Here is a 6,000-nt window from a genome sequence, read left to right as displayed (position 1 = left end):
CCGCGCCGCCGCCGCCGCCGGCAGCCGCCGTTGGCGCGCGGGCGAAGCCTGTTCACGCGTCCGAGGCGACGTGCGTGCGTAATGCGGTGTATCTGGAGTTAGCTGGATTCGCTCTTGCAAAATTTGTCTTAAAACGAGTAATTTTCCACTGTTTTTTTCTCACTTAGTAGTTGAAGACCTTGATGTTCTCTTAACAGTAAGGCTGTTTTCGTTTTCACGAACTGAATTTGCCATAAAGTACAGGCTTCAATTTTGATATTAAAAGTGTTTTAGGTAACATATATTAACTTTCTCTGTTTGCCCATGCTATTCCGGTTTATCCAGAGATTACTGGAAAGGTCAYGTAAGAGTTACTTTACTGAAATAAAATATGTTGGTGATATTAAATGCCAATTTATTAAATCAAGCCATAAATATGTCCTTCAGCTTTACTGCTGCTACTTTTTTTTTTCTCTTTCCCAGTGATATATCTGTCTTGATTATACTGCATATACTACCACAGTGCAGGAATTGAATTTTTTGATCAAAGCTGCATCGTAGTTGATTAGAGCCTGGTCCCATGAAGCCTATGCATTCTTTACATAGGAGTTTCGTTCTGCTTTGTATTATTAATTTAAACACAGAAGTGATCACTTACAATTAGTTTATTTTGATATTCCAAAATGGGGGAATAGTGTGTGTGTCAAGGCAAGGCACATGGGTTAGCTGGCAGTCTCTGTTCCATTACCAGAGCTGCTCTCTGGCTAAGATACAGATTTCATTTCCCAGAACTCTCTCCAGCATCATTCGTCAACACCAAATTAAAAAAATAGCAAATTTAAAGCAAACATTTTGATCTATTTAATAACGCCATGCAAAAGGCAAGCGGTGAGAAGGTAGGATTGTAGTTGTGTTTTATGACATCGAAACTGTGGCAAAAACATTGTCCCTCAAGTATAAATACTCTTTCTAAACTGCTTTATTTACCAGGAGACGTAGAAGATGAGGAGATTCCTGTTTGTACGGTAGTGATTCTAAACCTCCGTCCATCACCTCTAATCCCCAGGTAGTCGTTGATGTATTTCATATTCAGAAGGTCTTAGGAAGCACTTAGGCTGTCTAAAGTATGAGAACTTGGTAAAATAAAGTATATTGTTAGGTATAGATTGAATTACGATACAATTTTTTGACTACCTTCCAACAAGACTCTCAAGCTCAGACTTGTCTGATCTGTTTCCACCCAAGCCTCTTTACGGTTGGTTTTTTCTGATTCATTTGGATAGCTTGCTTATCTGTGCATTTCTCAGGAAGGGGCATGCTATCTGCATATTATTATAAATTAGAAGATTCCTCCATCTACTATCTTAGATGAGTGTGGCTTTCCTGCAGGAATTTGTTAAATTGTATAAATTTAATTCTCATATCCCTTCTGGAATATTGAACAAAACTCATTTTGTAACTGCAGGGTTTTAGAGCAGAAGGGGCAGTAAACTAATATAATTAATCATTGTGTCATTGATACACAATAATGGACTAATTCTCTTCCTAATTTCTAGTTACTTACCATTTTAAATCTCACAGGGAAAGCAACACTGTATAGAAAGCAACAAGGAACAGCCAATTAAAAAAAATACTTTTTGTGTCATCATATTAAGTATCTGCAGTGTGCTGCAGAAGTGGGAAAGCTCTGCTTGTGGTTTAATAGTTACATTTTTTGAGGGGTCACAGAGTTGGATATTTTATTGTATTTTTTGCATGAAGAATAAGGTATTTTCCCATATTGACAAAATAGTGTATTTCCTAATATTCCCCATATTTTGTGCATTGAAAATAAATCTTTAAAAAACATCCAAGTATTTGGAATGGTTGGCTTGAGTTAAAATGAACACAGACCAAGCCATCTAAAACACTTCTTAGCTAACAAACTTTTAAGCAAGTTGTGAAAAAAATCAAAACTCCTGCAATTACAAAATTTCAAATATAATCTGACACTCTGTCCTAATTCAGGCCACTTAAATACGTATATATTTTATATATATAAATATATATATATACACACACACTTAAAAAATTTTTATATTGCTTGTAAGTATATATTACTTCATATATATTACTTATATATATATGACTCAAATTTTTTATTTCGCAGATGAACTCAACTCTGCCATTAGAGATTGGTGAGTATATACTTTACCAACTGATTATTTTAACTGTGTCTGCTACCTCTCATTGGTTTTGGTGCAAGACTGTAGGCTCTCCCAAGGTTGATGGTTGCCTTGACATGTTCAGGTTTGGATTTGTGTGGTAAAGAGGACCAGTACCTCTAGTATCTCCCACTGGGAATGAAATCCGAATGCTTTTAGAAAAATTCTGGCCTCTTCTGCTAGAGGCATGGGGAGCACTGGGAGTATCATGGGAATAACAGAACTGAAGGGAACAAAGTGCTGAGAAAAATTAGTTGAGAGCGAGCTATGGCAGAAGCAGGCAGAAAGGATCAGTGCAGAGGCCTGGCTGCAGCCTGCGAGCATGTGGCTGAATATGGGATGACAGAAAGGAACAGTAGGGTGGGAACGTAGCGGGGAATAGGAGGTCGGTGGTGGCAATAGAGAAGCAAATGTTAGCACATGTGGGAGATAAGACTTCATGAGATGGGTAGAGAGGGTTAGTAGCATCTGCCAGGCCTCAATATGAAGATGAGGAAATATTGGTGGTTCCTGTTCCTACCTTATATAGAGTTCAGTGCCATCTCTAGCCGCAAGTTGAAAAGAATTAAAGGCTGAGCTTTTAACTAAAAATTCTTGTTATGTTGAGGCCCAGTGATCCTATCTGGGAAGTTAGAAAAGAAAACAGTAAATGAACAAGCAATTTTTTCCACTGGATTTCTTGTAAGTAAATCTAATTGAACTGAACCTAGAGGAAATACTGGTGTGACCCCCTCCCCCCCTTTTTTTCCCCTCTGTCTTGAACTGTAATTTAGTGTGAACTGTTACTTTGAAGTTTTGTTAAGCTGGAACAACTTTAGTCATTGTTGAATCCGAATTAGAGCTTAAGTGAATAATTTATGTGTTGCCTCTTTACTTGAACATAGTAGTTTTAATGTCAGTCTCATAACTTCTTGAGCTCTGGGTCACTTAAAAAAAATTATGATGGGCAGTACAGTTTTCTGCATCTGCTAGTTCAAAGCCACTTCTCATTTCTGCTGTACAGGTTCCTTCTCGCCTCTTACTTTGAACCGGATGGTGTAACAGGTAGTAGAGGCCCTTCTAATGGGATGAGTTGGAGAATATTGGTGGAGTATTAGCTTATTTCAGTAGCATTACTTGGAGCTCTATTTATTGGGACATTTCTGTTATTGCATCCATCCTCATGTCAAACTCCCTGAAAGGTACAGAGGAATGACGTAACTGCCTGTCAAACACTGTAGAAAATATTTCTCTGTATTCAGTCTTGCTGCCAAGCTAGCTGTCCTCTGTGCCTGGTGATCAGAGGAGCACTGCTGTGACAAGCCATTTGGAAAAAAGTAGAGTAACAGGATTGTGTGAGTTTTCATCTAGAATTGGTTTCAGGTGTTTAAAACATTTTAAGGAGAATGCTAGTAAATTCACATAGAAAGAAATTGCTATGCAACAGTCAGTTCCTGCCATTTATTTTGTTAGTAAACTTAAATGCTGCACAAGCAAGCTTTTTGAGCTTGAATTTATTTCACTAGGTTTGTCTGGAGAACATGGTGTCAAGTGCCCATTTTTTATTTTAAGAATAGCCTTAAAGACTTGATTGCTCTTTGATCCTACTGTTGTGTTGAAGGTAGTTCAAAGTTATGAGGAGTTATGTATGCGGTATCTTAATGAAATGCTTGTCTGAAATGGTACTGATAGCCTGCTGTGAAAAAATCAATTTGCCATCAGCAAACTCAATGTACTTGATGCTCAATTTAGTTCACCCAAGTATTTCATGTTCTGTCCCCATAGTAAAACAAAAGGGTCCTGAGAATTAATTACAGTGTTAGCATCTGCTCATGGCAGTCTTGCTGATATACTTAGTAGAAGATAGTTAAGGCATGAGAGAGATGAAATGTAAAGTTTTTACCACTGCCATTTCTTATGCAAATATCTTTTAATTAACAACCCTCTTTTCTGATTCCTGTACATATTGTTTTTTCTTTGTGGCAGAGTAACTGGCTTTATATAAAACCKGAAAATACTGATGGCATCCAAACAATTTGCGTTGAGCCACTTTTTTGTGGTGGATATTTCTATCACCATCGCTGGCAGCACAATGGAGCATTGATTATCTGAATGCTGAATAATACTGTTTCTTCCTTGGAAGTAAATTCTAAGCTTTGTGTGGGTCAACAGATGAATGAGAAGTTTGTTGAGATTACGAATTCCTGAGATTCTTAATTTTTGGATCTTTTATTAATGTAATTCCAATCTGTTGTGCCAAGTAAACTGTGGAGCAACCTTGAATGCTGGACAAGCAAAATTCTGTGATACACACAGTCTCCTGTGTGAATTTCATAATTCTGAGCATGACAAGAAGTTAATGTATTAACAAGCCATCTAAAATGAGGTTTTTTTGGATGAAATGTAGACTGAGATGCAACTCAGGTCTAAAAAATACTGTTAGTTTTAGGATTTTTAGTACACTATTTTTTTGTATTTTGACATGTATTTGTTTTAAACCAATACAGTATTTTAGGTAAATAAATTTCCACCGCTTGAGACAGAAATAAGGTCAGGTCCTGTACTTTTTGTCTATTCTTGTTGCCAACGGATCAGAAGGTGGAAACTATCCTTCCTGGCATACCTGAGAAAACATTATTTCCCATATCCAATAGAGATTAATTATTCTTAAATTCTCCATGATTTCTGTTGTGGGTTTGGAAAGGCATTCATCCATGCCATTGAGTGTTGGAGAGGATCATTTTAGATCTCTGAGAGTAAGTCAAATTCAGTTTTGTCTTGAATGACTGTGATTCCAGTAAAGGAAATAGGGTTATTCCATTTGCATTAGAGAGCGATTTTAGTTCACATAACTATAATAAAATCTCTAAGTTTGATGAAGTAAGGACAGGTTCATTCTCTTGAATAATTTGTTATTTGAAAGAGGAAAACGATGACCAGAAATAGTAGAAATTCTAAATGCTTTTATTATTTATAGATTCACATTTTCTGACAAGCTGTAAGAACAAATGTGAAAATGGCATATTGTGTTTGCATGCGTGAAGATGGAATCCTTTAAGATATTAGAAAATTTGCATGTGGCCCGTACGTTTTGAATGATAGGTTGTTACCAAAGAAATAAAACCGAAACTTTCATTAGATCATGCTTTTTCTTCCTGAAGGCACTTGAATGTTCTTTATGATGTAATTAGTTCATTTAATTCTTTTCTGTATATGCACAACATTAATGTTTTAACTTTTCTCTTCAGTACAATTCTTGCTTTTATGTCCCTCAGTCTGCCATGTATCAAGTTCTTTTAACTTCTTATACACAAATTGTTCAAGCAGTGCTTGACACTGGCCAAATGCAGTGATAACTAGTACTGTAGTGAAAAGGAAAGTATCTAAGTTATGTATTTCATCAACTAATATTTTTATAAAATGGTAGTAACATAGTATGACATTTAATGTCCATGCCTATATATCTTATTTCTTCTCTCAACTAAAATTTCAAATGAATAAGGGTTTAAAGAGCGTGTCTTTGTTCTCTATTGGCCTAACAGTTGAAAACCATTTCAGTATTGTAATTTGCTTTATTAGAACAGCACGTAGCATCAATATTATAACTCTATACATCTATCACAATTTTTGAAAGCAAATGTGTCCTCTATATAGTACCAATTTTGGTAAATACTTTGAATGTTTCMTGAGTGCGTCTAGAGAAACCTTTGAACGTAAAACTTTAAGTGAAACAAAAGCACAGCTAAGCCCATCAATAACCTTGGTAATAAAAGGACGGTCTGTCTTCCCCTCAGAACTGGGCTGCAAACCTCCTTCTTTTTCTGTTTGTCARAAATAC

The 6,000-nt window shown here is 36.3% G+C and overlaps 1 protein-coding gene across 5 annotated transcripts in view; it reads left to right on the top strand.

The window, feature by feature from the left end:
• The first annotated feature begins 176 nt into the window (after positions 1-176).
• STK33 (serine/threonine kinase 33) overlaps positions 177-6,000 on the top strand; it is a 66,530-nt gene continuing 60,706 nt past the window's right edge. For 4 of the 5 annotated variants that reach the window (XM_085317178.1, XM_085317177.1, XM_085317181.1 and 1 more), the window contains exons 1-3: positions 177-196; positions 970-1,045; positions 2,129-2,156. The gene's annotated coding sequence lies outside the window, so the exon portion shown is untranslated. The remainder of the gene's footprint in view (positions 197-969; positions 1,046-2,128; positions 2,157-6,000) is intronic. The other variant, XM_085317179.1, reaches the window with a different exon arrangement.

This window comes from Rhea americana, unplaced genomic scaffold, assembly GCF_003343005.1.
Source record: "Rhea americana isolate MKP2758 unplaced genomic scaffold, rheAme1 scaffold_49, whole genome shotgun sequence".
In the NCBI taxonomy this organism is placed as follows: domain Eukaryota; kingdom Metazoa; phylum Chordata; class Aves; order Rheiformes; family Rheidae; genus Rhea; species Rhea americana.
The sequence above is the reverse complement of the archived record's forward strand: the minus strand, read 5'-3'. Positions and strand labels throughout refer to the sequence as shown.